Source organism: Lithobates pipiens, unplaced genomic scaffold (assembly GCF_037356315.1).
Source record: "Lithobates pipiens isolate NorthernLeopardFrog02 unplaced genomic scaffold, aLitPip1_a1.2 Scaffold_10, whole genome shotgun sequence".
Classification (NCBI taxonomy): Eukaryota; Metazoa; Chordata; class Amphibia; order Anura; family Ranidae; genus Lithobates; species Lithobates pipiens.
The window spans coordinates 103386986-103400667 of record NW_027507686.1 but is presented as its reverse complement, the minus strand read 5'-3'; the positions used below and the strand labels follow the sequence as shown (position 1 = coordinate 103400667).

The window sequence follows — 13682 nt, the reverse complement described above, 5'->3', positions numbered from 1 at the left end:
AGTCTTGTGGCCAAAATTTTTATGAACAACTTTAGGTCACAGTTCAGTAGCGAGATAGGCCTATAACTCGCACAAAGAAGTGGATTTTTCTCCAGCTTGGGAATCACGGTGATACTTGCCTGTAAAAGATCTTGTGGCATGTTATGATTATCCAGTATTTCATTGAAGGCGGCAACAAAATGAGTCGCCACCTGCGCTTGAAAAGTTTTGTAATAAGCAATTGTGAACCCGTCGGGGCCTGGTGCCTTCCCTTTCGGAGACCCCGCTAGAGCACTAGCAAGTTCGTCCGATGTGATAGGCTGCGAGAGAAGGTCCACCTCCTCCGCATTGAGGGAAGGTAAGTTAGCTGCCTCAAGGTAGGCGTCTAGTGCAGCTCCTCTATCCTGGGTCCGAGCACCCGACGGGGAGGGGTGCAGATTATAGAGAGCTTCGTAGAAAGAGTGGAAAGACTCCGCCATTTCCACAGAGTCATGAATTCTGCGCCCTGTGGGGGAGGACAAAGCCGAGATGTAGGACAAGTTGCGTTGAGTTCTAATGGTGTTCGCTAATGCTCTGCTACATTTGTCTCCATACTCATAAAAAGTTCTGCGGGTCTTCATCACCCTAATCTTAGATTGGAATAAGGAGTGTTCCCTGATTTGTTCCCGACGTTTAGTAACTTCAGCTTCTAGGGACCGGTCTGGTTGTGCTTTATGGCATTTTTTGCAGTCGTGGAGCTTTGAAAGTAGCTCGGACAACGCTTTCGCTCTGGCCAACTTAAGTCTGTGACCGTGTTTAATGAGCATTCCTCTAATGTAGCACTTATGCGCTGACCAAATAGAGAGGGGATTAGGGGGCGAGTCTTTGTTGAGATCAAAGAAAAGTTCTAGTTGTCACAAAATATCCACCTTAACCTCAGGGTCTTGGATGAGCGATTCGTTTAGTCGCCATGTAGTTGAACTATGTGTCCAGTTTTGTAGTGCTAGGACCATAGATATCGGCGCATGGTCCGACAGCACAATATGACCAATCTGGGCATTAGTAACTAATGGGATCGTTTTGCCAGGAGGATGCACGTGCCCTTTGATTTTGTTGTGGGGGACACACTGTGATATGCTAACGGGAATAGCTTATTGTTCAGTTTTGGAATCTTGTCGGCCCGGAAATGGGTCTCTTGCAGAAACACCACTTGGGGTCTTTGCTTCTACAGTTCTGCTAGACAACTGGACCGTTTTTCTGGAATATTTAAGCCCTTCATGTTCCATGATACAAACTTCAGTGACATATTAGTCGGGTGAAGCCAGGCTGTCAGGCCCCACCGGAATCAGAAACAGATATTGGAATGGGGAAGGGGGGGTGGGGAGAGGAAGGAGGTTGGAATGATCGCTAGGGAAGAGAAAAAGAAAAAAGGAAGACAGAAAGAGAAAGAGGGATGCAGAAAGAATGGAAAAAAGGAAAGAAAACTAAATCTCCGTATGGCGGACTACTGCCTAATCGGGCAGTTCGCGCCTAGTGGGGGAAGAGGTAGGGCACTTCAAGAGTGGAGCCCCCGAAGCGCGAACCCCCCAACAGCCCCTCTTTAGAGGCGGTCCGCATAGGAGCCGCTTTGCCAGGTTAAACTTCTCTTTTAAGAAATAAGCACAGCTACTACTTGAATTCAACAAATACAAGGCGTGATAACCAAAATGAAAAAGTAATATACGACTAAACATAAACATAACTACCCCAGAGATGTCGCTGGTAGGGGAAACCGCCCCCCTCCCAGGAATCCCGGTGACATGGGAATGAGCCCTGTGTCCCCCATCTAAGCAAAACCCATTAAGAGTGTTCACCCTGGACTGAAGCAGTCCGCATGTCTCCGTAAGGTGTACCCACACGGGGAGATACCCCCCATTCAAATGGCGCCCTTACTAGGGGACTGTGCTCGGTCGCCTTTGCCAGGTCCCAAGTTTGGCGGGAGAATAAAACAAAAAGACCCCCCCCCTGAGGGGAGGGGATGCCGAGGGGTGGGAGGATGGGCGGGGTGTGGGAGGGAGACCTTCCCATCCCTTCCTCAACGTCTGATGCGGCCGAGCACTCCCCGCCTCCCCGGCATACCACTCCCGGAGTCAGGGGTTATCGGCAAACCTGGGACATCCACCGTTTTTACACTCAGACAGGAGGAGGAAACCCCTAGGAGGCCAGCACTCGATTAGGCGCCCTTGGCACTTAAAATTGAGCTAGATCTGTAAGATAGGCGAGTACACCGGCTGCCTCCCAAGAGACCCCCCCCCCCAACCCCCTGACACAGCATGGATACTACAGGAGTAAAATTAAATAAAGGAAATAATAAAACCATAACAATGATCTAGAGTAAAGACAACGATTGAGTCAGTCTTGTGATATACTGGGGGTAGCTGAGTATATTGCCCTAGTGTATGCCCCCAGGTCCCCTCCCACCCACCGACCATGGCGGCACACTGTGCCGGGCCCCGCTACTCCCTGGACAATATTCCAAGTGTTTTCACCAACTTGATTTTTTTTTATGATCAGGATGGCTCTCATCCCTTAGCAGTTCAAGTCTGAGCCACTGATCCCTTAAAGTTTCCCACCTAAAACAGTTAATGCCATGGAGCCGTAGCCAGCAGGACAGGTGGGGCACAGCTGGTTTCCAGGGATAGTCATCAAGTCTATGTATCTGGAGCAGGGGGAGGCAGCAGGAACACATTTAAACAAAAGTAGTACTTATGCACAGGGGGAGCCTGCTCAAGCCAGGGAAAGCCCCCCGGGGCCAAAGAGACCGCAGAGGCCTAGGGCTCGCTGTCTTGCGGGGCCCGCGGTCTTCTGTGCTGGGGTCGCCGATTGCGCCGAGATCTCTGAGGCCTTCCCGCCGGGTGACCCACGGGAATGGTACCGTTTGCAGGAGGATCCAATGTCAGCCAGTTGGGTATCGTCACCGAGGGCAATTCCAGGGAGTTGAGGAAGGCAGGGACCTCCGTAGTGTGTCGAAGAGTGCATGAGCGGCCTCCCTTCCTTGCTATGAGGTGGAAAGGGTGGCCCCACTTGTACGTGATCCCGTGTTTATTGAACTTTAATAGTGGCTTCATACAGCGTCGTATCTGTAGGGTCCTCCGTGAAACGTCGGGCAAAAGAATGACTTGTGTTCCATCGAAGTCCAGATGTCCTCTGTGCCAGGCCCGTTGCAATATGTTTTCTTTGAGGGAGTAGTTATGCAAGCAACATAAGACGTCTCTGGGCCTGTCTGTAGCTGGAGTTCTGGGACCCAGGGTCCTGTGCACCCTGTCAATTTCAATGGGTGTTTCCGAGGGGCGCTCCAGACAATTATTGAATATGGCTGTAACGGTCGCTTTGAGGTCTGCTTGATGGGTGGCTTCCGGCAGACCACAAATTCTTATGTTGCGCCTGCGGTTGCGGTTCTCCAGGTCATCTACCAAAAGATGCAACTGTGCAACCTGATCTACCACCTCCCCTCGCGTGGCCTGTAGACTGGAGACATCTTGGCGGAGGGTGGCGGCCTCAGCCTCAACTGAGGCGACCCGAGTGGATATTTCTGACACCTCTTGTTTAATGCTTGTAAGCTCTCCGCGGAGTGCTGCTTCCATTCTGGCCGCCAAAGAGTCCAGATCATCCCTTGTGGGAAGCTTTTGTAAAAGTGCCCATAGTGCCTGCTCATTAAGGAGTGTAGCGGAGGGGTTCTCTTGGGGTCCCCATCAGGGAAGCGGCACTCCCGGTGCCCTGCGCTAGAAGCTGCGGCGTGTCCCGAATGGAGGCCTGGTAATGGGAGGTCTGTGTGTTCCGGGAACTCCACTGCGTGGAGCTGCCTATGTCTCCTCCAGGGCTGCCAAGTGAAGTGAGGGACAGCAAGCGTGGAAGACAAGGGGAGAGGTCGCTGCCCAGGGAGAATAGGGGCATGTCATTTCCTCGATCATACCTTTCTCCCCCTCCGTCAGGCGCCGACGGGGTGAGCTCCGTCCTCGCAGTAGGCGCTGTCGCCATCTTGGCTAGGTCTGGGGTAGAGGCGGCCGGCTGAATCGGTACAAGGAACCGCTCCATTCAGGCGATACCAGGGCACCAGAGCTAGGGTATCCTGTCCTGGGCTACGTGAGCGGTGTCGAAATGTGCGGTAAGCTGGTCTGGGTAGGCTGATAGGGAGCCGCGATCCAGGAGCTCAGGGAAAACACGTCCTCACGCTTCCATGCCCCCCAAACAACATTTTTATAATTTTTTTCCCCCTACAAATAGAGCTTTCTTTTGGTGGTATTTTTTTTCTTTTCCTTTGCACTGTAAATAAAAAAAGAACGAAAAAAAAAGATATGTAACACCACTGTTTTTTTTTTTCTTTTTTGCAATATAATTTAAAAACGAAAATTTTGGGGGAAAAAAACTTGTTTTCTATTATAAAATTTTGCAAATAAGTAATTTTTGTTCATAAATTTGGGCCACAATTTATACTGCTAAATATCTTTGGTAAAAATAACCCAAATTAGTGGATTTTATTTAGTCTGTGTGAAAGTTATAGAGTCTACAAGCTATGGTGCAAATCATAAAAAAAAATGATCACACCTGATGTACTGATGGTTTATCTCATTTCTTGAGGCCCTGAAACTCCAGAACAGTACAAATACTCCCTTTTTGGAAAGTAGACAGTCCAAGGTATTTAGTAAGAAGCATGGTAAAGTTTTTGATGTTGTCATTTTTAACCACAATTGACAAAATGAAATGAATTTATTTTTTACACAAATTTGTCATAATAAGTTATTTCACACACACAAGCATGTGATTACTTCCAACTACACCCCAAAATGTATCTAGTTCAGCAATAACTTTGAAGGCCATAGCCAGTAATTATTACTTGGCTTCCCAGTGGAGACCTTGTAGCTACAGCAACCACGGACGTTTTTGGACAATCAGCCCTATCCCTTACAGCGCAGTATTGCTTGCCTCACGCCAGGCATATTTTTACATATTGGGGCACCTCTGTCTATGAGCATCTGAATACCCTCGCCCCCTGCTGGTTATCATTGGTAACAGATTTTGGATGGTACGTATCATTTACGTTATGTTTCTTGGACTTTGTTATGCATTGTTATTCATGACCAGTGTGCAGGCTTTTGCACGTATTGATTTGGATACAGCTGTACTAATATAATTATATTTACATATTAGACTATGTACATACGAGATAAAATATATGGCTAGGAAAAAGGACGGATGGTCCGAAACATGTCGGCATTCTTCTCCAAATTTCCATAAGTCGCAAGTCTATTGTTTACATTATCAATGCTCTGTCTAGTAACCTTCTATATATTGCCACTACAACGTTTTTATCATACATGTATGTAACATTTTCTACTAATAAAAATCAGTATTATACTTTACCTACGGACTGGTCTATCTCACTCAAACATCCCCAGGGGTACCGGCTGTGCTATCTGCACTAGGCCAATTTTCTAGTATTGTTCTATTGGGATGTGCTTGACCAGCCCAGTATTGATCGCCACCCTGCACGAATTATATTGGTTTTTCAGCGACCCCTGGCATCTCTCTCATTAGTGAGTACCTTTGTTCAGGGGGTGCGACATTTAGACCCTCTGGTGCGTTCACCGTTACCCCCCGTGGGACCTGAACCTGGTGTTATCGGCGCTTCAAAAACCGGCATTTGAAAATATCAGGGAGATTCCCCTGTTGACTCTTTCCCAGAAAGTGGTCTTTCTTGTGGCCATCACATCGGCCAGGAGGGTTTCAGAACTGGCGGTTTTGTCATGCAAGTCACCTTATCTGGTTATCCACAAGGATAAGGTGGTGTTGCATCCGCAACCATCTTTTCTGCGGAAAGTGGTCTCAGCTTTTCATATCAATGAGGACATTGTATTACCATCTCTGTGTCCTAAGCCGAAACACCCTAAGGAGGTGGCCCTTCATGCTCTGGACGTGGTTCGGGCTCTAAAGGTGTATTTGTCTGCCACTGCTCCCTTTCGGAAGTCAGACTCACTGTTTGTTTCGGTGGCTGGTCCAAAGAAAGGCATGTGCCGTCTCGTCGGCCACCATTTCCAGGTGGATCCAACAGATTGTAGTGCAAGCCTACACCTTGAAGCGGCAGGTGCCCCCCTTTCCGGTCACGGCCCTCTCCCCAAGGGCAATTGGAACGTCTTGGGCCTTCCGACACCAAGCGTCTGTTGCTCAGGTGTGTAAAGCGGCGACCTGGTCGTCTGTCCACACGTTTGCCAAGTTCTACAAGGTAGACGTCAGTGCATGCGCCCATATAGTTGCAATTGAATATGCAATATATTTTTTTTTTCCTGTTTTTTTTTTTTTTTTATTAAAAACCCAGTAACGTTAAGTTAATGCACTATTGCATTACATTCCACAGTTTTGGTCCAGTTGTGGGTAGTCACTCCTTTTGAGGGTACCCTGGTTTTGTGGTGAATTTCTCCATGCCCTGTTTTTTATTGGGTACATTTTCACTAGTTCCTACTTGCCATGGTGGATAAAGTTTTCTATGCTGTTTTCCCACCCCTCGTTTGGCACTGCTTGGGGACGTCCCAATGGCTAAGAGAGAAGCTGTGTTGGTCGGTGAATATAAGAGAAAATAGGATTTTTTGTCCTCACCATAAAATCTTTTTCTCTGTAATTCACCCACCAACACAGCACCCGCCCCTCCTTTTTCTCTTTACGTTATACTGCTTGTTGACGTACTGATGACTGCATGGCAGGCTGGAGGGTTGTTACCCAAGGGACTGCCCCCCTGGTCGGAACTGGAAAGTTCTGCATGTTACATAACAAGTAATGCCTAGTATTCTCGTAGTGGTGGGCATAACAACCCAATGGCTAAGAGAGGAGCTGTGTCGGTTGGTGAATTACATAGAAAAGGATTTTACGGTGTGTACAAAAAATCCTATTATTTCCCTCACCTTGTACATGCAGATCAGGCAGGCTTTATCCCTGAGAGAGAGGCTAGGGACAATACTATAAGGGTGATAGATTTGATACACATTGTACACTCGGAGAGCCGACCCTTCTTGCTTTTATCAACCGATGCTGAAAAGGCTTTCGATTGGGTGGATTGGCAATTTTTATGGTCCACCTTTCAACATATTGGCCTGGGGGAATGAATACAGTCTTGGATCCAGGCACTGTATACTGGCCCAACAACTGCCATGCTGGTAAATGGGGTTTGATCAGAGTACTTTGCTCTGTCTAATGGGATGAGACAGAATTGTCCCCTTTTTCCTCCAATGTTAATCCTAGAACCTTTCCTATGTGTATGTTAGATCAGGCCCCTTGATTAGAGAACTTCAGGTCTGAAATAGGGAGCATAAGCTTGCTGCATATGCAGGTGACCTTTTATTTTTATTTTCTTACATCAGGGGACACAGCGCATAGTAATAACTATGTGGGTTATATATCGGACTATAAGGTGCTGGACACTGGCCCCTTAAGGCATGAACTTCCCCCATCTAACCCCTCCCACTACTGGGAGTCCTCAGTTTTTTCGCCAGTGTCAAAGATGTTGGGCACGTGTAAGAATGTGTGTACTGAACTCCACGGGCAGTAATCCTTTGATGAGAGCCAGCCATCCTGACCGGATCTGTTCTGATGTCTCCGTAATGGACTAAATGAATGGTACCCGGGCCTCGTCATCCAAAGACACAAGGTTTTGCTTGTGAATGCTTTTAAGCTGGGCCCTGGGATCCAGTACTTTTTGGTAGTAAGACCAATAAAAGTTTACTGGCAGGGTCTTCTTGCAGGTCCAGGATTGCAGGATTACCAGAGTGTACCCCTGTTCCTGAAAGTTTCCTTTCAAGGTCTCGGAGCCTACCGTGAAGGTTGGGCTTTTTTTTTTCTCCGATAACGCCCTACGGCGGAAAGGTAGGGGAGATTTTCTGCAAGGAATCTCTCCTTCCATGTATTTATGTTGTCATGTCATGTCTATGTGTCACCACTGGAGGCTGTATTGAGCACTCACCATTCTGACGCTGGAAACAGCAGAAGCTTTCACTCTCCTCTCCGTTCAAGCCAGCTCAGGCCCTCAGGTATGAAGGGGGGTTCTGATCACCTCCTGGGCCCCAGAGTGGCGTTTTTTGTTCCTTTGGATGCCAGCCCGCTGCCTCTTTTTTTCTTAAAAAAGAAACAAACATGAAAAAAAATGTTTTATTTTTGGGGCAATAAACGTCCGTTTTACCCCCCCAGCCACCAGCCGCCATGTTGCCAGCACTCATACACTTCCCTAGTGGGAAGGGGGGGTGTTTTTCATACGGGGGGCCGTGGCTAAATGGTGTCAGATGCTGGCGACATGTGAAGGAAGTATTTTAAGCTATACAGGAAAAGCTGAAGTCTGGTGGTGGAGGGACAGAGCAGAGTGGTTGCTGGTCAGGTTTGGTGACATAGGCATCTCCCTTTTGTTGACAACATTGTATTGTATAGCTAGGATTAATAGCAGTCATTGTACTGTACTATAGCCTAGCAAGTGAAACATTCTTTTGCTGGTACTGCCTCTGCCTTTGTACTGTAAGCTATGAGTGACAAAGGGACCAGGAACCCCTCTAAGGGTTCTAAGGGGTTAATGGTATACAACAAACTAAAAGCCCTTCCAAAAAAAAGTCTGTCTTCCTCCCTGGGAGGTAAAAAAGAAAAATACGGCCAGTCAGATTAAGCCGTCAAGGGTAGAACACTTCTGTCCCTGTATTTCATACAAACAGGTTTTTCTTCTACCATTTAAAGATTATTGCTATGATGTCTCTCCATAGTAGGACTAAACATAGCAGATTCCCATCCAGTCCTCTGGGCCCTTTTGTTGAGGTGTAGGAGGCTGGGGATCATGTAGATCTTCCCAAATATTGGAAGATACTGGTTTTCCTCTTCAGAGGATCCTAACGGGGATGGAGTAGCCGCACAAGTCAGGTGTTAGTCTACTCCCTTACTTAACCCTTTTGTTGCTTGCCACAGGCTTTTGAGGTCTCTACCTCTAATATGGTTAATTTGAATCTCCCCCACCTGGGAGTCCATTCAACCTCTAATATGGTTCATTTGAATCTCCCCCACCTGGGAGTCCATTCAACAGGGTGTCCTATGGAACAAGTTCTGTAGGGCAAATCTGCAAGATGCAAAAAGCACTAAAAATGCATAGCTATGTATTCTGAATGGGAAAATTTTTATGAAAGAAATGGGGAGTTCCAGCTATTAATGCTGCAATCACCTCAGTGAGCAGAGTCTCACATGTCCAGTGGATAATGCACTGATATTAAAGGATCCAGCAAGTTAAGGTTGGATTTTCCTTTCAAAGACAAGATGTCTTTTGCAGTTCTGGCTGCAATTGGAGTAGCTCAGTCTATTAACCCCTTAATGTCTGCTCCACTATTGTGGTGGAGCACATTTTGAGTCAAGCCAATGCATTGGAATGTGGACTCCAAGGGGTTAAGGAACAGGTGTGAGATACCTGAAAGTTCTGCCTGATCAGCAGACCCGGCAGGGGGCTGGTGTATTTGACGCACTGTGTCTCACAGATGCTATGAAGGACTCGATCATTTAAGCCCTATGGGTTATGCTTGGACTAGTGCATTTTTGCAGAGGTCCGTGGCTGAGATATTGGTCAGCCGAAGCACCAGGTGAAAACCCTTAGCCAGTCTGTGTCCCTTCCTGGGGTATGACTATTTAGAGTGGATAAGTACATCCAAAAGGCAGTAAAAGGAGGTTCAAACAGTTCTCCTTTAATCATGCAGCCTCTCCTATGCCTGGGGTACCTGCCTTTGGGCAGTCTCGACGGTCTCAATCGTCAGGTTCAGGAGAAAGTTCCCAGGGGCAGCACCAGGATCTTGGGGGCAGAAAGCCCATGAAGCAGAATTCTAAGGCCTTCTCATGAAGAAGCACCCCCACTTGTTTGAGTAAGGGGAAAGGTCCTGCGATTCTTAAAATCTGGCAGGAACAATGTTAAGAGCAGAGTGATTTCTGCGATTTTCTTCTCTATGTTACATCTAGAGTTTCAAGAGCCTGAATGGCCTAGTCAGCTTTTGATTCGAGGGTTCGGGTCCTGTTTGGGTGCTGCCTGTGGGGTCCTTGGGGCTGCTGATGCGGCAGTCTTATGCAAGCGTGTCCGTCTCCTCAAAGAATGCTCCTAAGTTTCCAGAGGGAAAAAAAAAGAGGAGAAAGAAAGAGAAAGGAGAAGTGTCTCTCTTTCTGGTATCTGGATCAGCTGTTATTCCAGTCGGTGATATCAGAGATTCCCTTAGTGGAACAGGGTTTTTTTCGCTCAAACCTTTTAAGGTCCCAGAGCCAAGCAGAGTGTTAAGACCCACTCTAGATCTCGGAGATCTGAATCGGCACTTAAACATCCAATCCTTTCATAACTCGATTGGCTGTGTCCATCCTGCAAGGAGGGAAGTTGCATATCTCCTTGTGTGACAGTTTCCCGCTTACCAGAAATCTCTGCGGTTTGAAATATAAAATTATTTTTATCAATCGTGGCACTGCCATCCGACTTAGCCACAGCACTAAGAGTGTTCTGAAAGATTCTGACACCTCCTTTAGCCAGGTTAAAGGCACAAGGCATAGTGGTCCTAGCCTATTAGAAGATCTAATTTGAATAGATCATTCAGTCTCAGGTCTAAAGCCAGAGTCTGATCTCAGCTATAGATAGCTGAAATCTCTAGGTTGGATTCTCATCTTAGGAAGATTCTCCTTAAAACCATCAAGGAGGTTACTTGGGGGCTAGTTATAGATACCAGACAGAAGAAGGTATTCTTACCCCAGTCGTGAATCAGTTCCATTACAGGACGAATTCAACTTATCGGGAAAAGAAAATTCCTTCATTTTGGCTGCAGGAGATTTTTAGGGGAAATGGTGACCTCCTTCAAGGCAGTCCCTTACGCACAGTTTATTCAAAGACTGCTTCAAAACACCATCCTGTTGGTCTGGAATAAAGAGGATTCAGGCCTTGTGTGTTTCCAATACGCTTGGCTCCCAACATAGGTCAGAGCCTAAATTGGTGGTTGTTGTCCAGCAGGAGGGAAAATCTTTATCCTACAAAGTGTTAACAACAGATGCCAGCCTTCTAGGCTGGGGAGCAGCCCTGGAAGAAGATTCTGTCCAGGGGAGATGGTTCAGGTTAGAGGACCTTGCTTATCAACTTTGTTGGACGTTTCAGGCAGTATATCTGGCCATAGAATCTTGGCGGTCAGATTACAGGACTGTCCTGACAGGATTCAGTCTGAAAGAGGTGGTGGCTTACATCAAAAAGATAAATAAAAAAAAAGGAGGTGCATGTTCTAGCTTTGGCAGAACACAACACTCCTTGCCTATCGGCAATTTTAATATTTCAGGCGTACTACTTGAGACGCCAACAATTATTTCCGGGAGAATGATCTTTTCACCCTGACATCTTTCTAGCAATATGTCAGATGGGGTACACTGGACATGGACCTATTCGCGTCCACATTTATTAGTAAGGTCGACAACTTTATGTCAAACAGGGGGTCCGCTAGCAGGCGGTACAGACGCATTCGTCTTCCCAGGGGATCAGTTCTCACTGATCTATGCATTTCCTCCAGTTCTGCTACTTCCGCGCCTTCTCCACAGGATTAAGCAGGAACAGAAGGAGGTGATTCTGGTGGCCCCAGTGGGTCCCAGAAGATCTGAATTTATCGAGATCATTAGGAGGGCAGTTGAAGTCCTTGGACTCTGCCATTATAGCCAGACCTTCTTGCACAGGGTCTGGTATTTCATCCTACTTTACGGACAAGGAGGTTAACCACTTTAGGACCGCTGCATGTAATTATACGTCGGCACAATGGCACGGACAGGCACAAGCACGTACCCATACGTGCCTGCCTTCCAGCGGGTGGGGGGTCCGGTCGGACCCTCTCCCGCTGGCTGCGGCGGTCCTTTTCGCTTCAGGAGCGATCTGGGATGAGGGGATGGCCATTGGTTTCTGGCCATCCCCTCTCGATCGCTCCTGGCGAATGAGAAGCTTCCCCTGCCTGTGTAGTGTAAACACAAGCAGGAGAAAGTGATGTCACTCTCCTCGAGGCGGTCTTTTTGACCGGACGGAGAGAAGACATCATAGTAAGTGCACCAACACTACACTAGAGGTCGACCGATATGGGTTTTTCTCTGGCCGATGCCGATGCCGATATTTAGAAATCATGGCGGCCGATAGCCGATATATGATGCCGATTTTTTTTGGGCCGATATGTTAGGCCGATTTTATTTTATTTATTTAATTTTTTTCCTTTTTTATTTTATTTTTTAATCCCCCTTGATCTAACACACCTTTCCCACTGGGGCGTTTTTCAGGCGCTTTTGGGCTAAAAATAGCGCCTGTAAAATGGCTCCCCTGCAGTCTGTGTGAAACTTTCACACTGAGGGCCGGTTCACACAGCGAGGCGTCTCCGACTTGCCTCGCCGCGACCTGCGGGGACCTCAGCGGCGACTTGCAGAGGACTTCTGTATAGAAGTCAATGCAAGTCGCCCCCGAAGTCGCCCAGAAGTAGTACAGGAACCTTTTTTCTGAGTCGGAGCGACTCGAGTCGCTCCTCTCAGAACGGGTCCATTGTACAGAACGGGGGCGACTTGCGGGAGCGAGGCGAGGCGAGCCGTGTCGCCTCGCCTCGCTGTGTGAACCGGCCCTGAGGCGATGCGCTGGCAGGATCTTAAAAAAAAAGTCCTGCAAGCAGCACGTTTGGAGTGGTGTATACCGCTCCTCCACCACTCCTGCCCATTGATATGAATGGGCACCACTGCTGAAGCGCATGCAATGCGATTTGGCAGCAGTGCTTCATGGGCGCATTTAACCTCTTCCTTGGCCGCTAGCTGGGTTATATGTGCCCCACTAGCAGCCAAATAGCACCGCTAAAATGATGGTAAAGAGCCGCTAAAACTTGCGTTTTACCATCAACGCCTGCCCGCTCCACTGTGAAAGCAGCCTTCATAAGTGATACAGAAAATTTCTTACATTTAAACATTTATTAAACAAAACAAACCTCCAATCAGTTTACTTGTATGTATGATTTAGATTAAAAAAAAAAAAAAAAAAAACCTATATATTAAATAAAAACAGGTAGTCAAAACTTTTGTACGAAAAAAAAAAATGGGCTAACTTTACTGTTTTTATTTTATTTTTATTTTTTAAATAGTGTATTTTTTTCCTAAAAAAAATGCATTTGAAAGACCTCTGTGCAAATGCCGTGTGACATAAAATATTGCAACAACCGCTATTTTATTCCCTAGGATCTCTGCTAAAAAACTATATATAATTTTTGGGGGGGTCTAAGTGATTTTCTGGCAGAAAATACAGGATTTTTACTTGTAAGCAACAAGTGTCAGAAAAGATTTAGTCTTTAAATGGTTAAACTGAGAACTTCTACACACAGAGATGATTTCATTCATTGAAGTGTAAACATTGTATCATTCTGTTCTTTTCTTGGCAGTCTGCCCAGAGAGGAGGAAAGGGTTTCTATGACGACTCAGTCAACTTACACTGACTGAAATGACTTCTGTAATAGAAAAGTCCTGCTGCAGTTCTAAATCGGCTTTTTATCAGCTCAAATCGGCCTATGCCGATTATTTAAAAAACGGCAAATATCGGTCGACCTCTACACTACACTGACATGTAGGTACACATAGACACTTTAACCCCCAGTCACCCCCTGATCACTCCCCCCACCTCCCAGTCAGAGTGTCACTGATTGCAGTGATCATTTATTTACTGA

The 13682-nt window shown here is 46.8% G+C and overlaps 1 long non-coding RNA gene across 1 annotated transcript in view; it reads right to left on the bottom strand.

The window, feature by feature from the left end:
- Positions 1-8094, bottom strand: part of LOC143933925 (uncharacterized) — a 203180-nt gene extending 195086 nt beyond the window's left edge. The window contains exon 1 of the long non-coding RNA XR_013263173.1: positions 7946-8094. This is a non-coding gene — a long non-coding RNA (uncharacterized LOC143933925). The remainder of the gene's footprint in view (positions 1-7945) is intronic.
- Positions 8095-13682: the final 5588 nt, after the last annotated feature.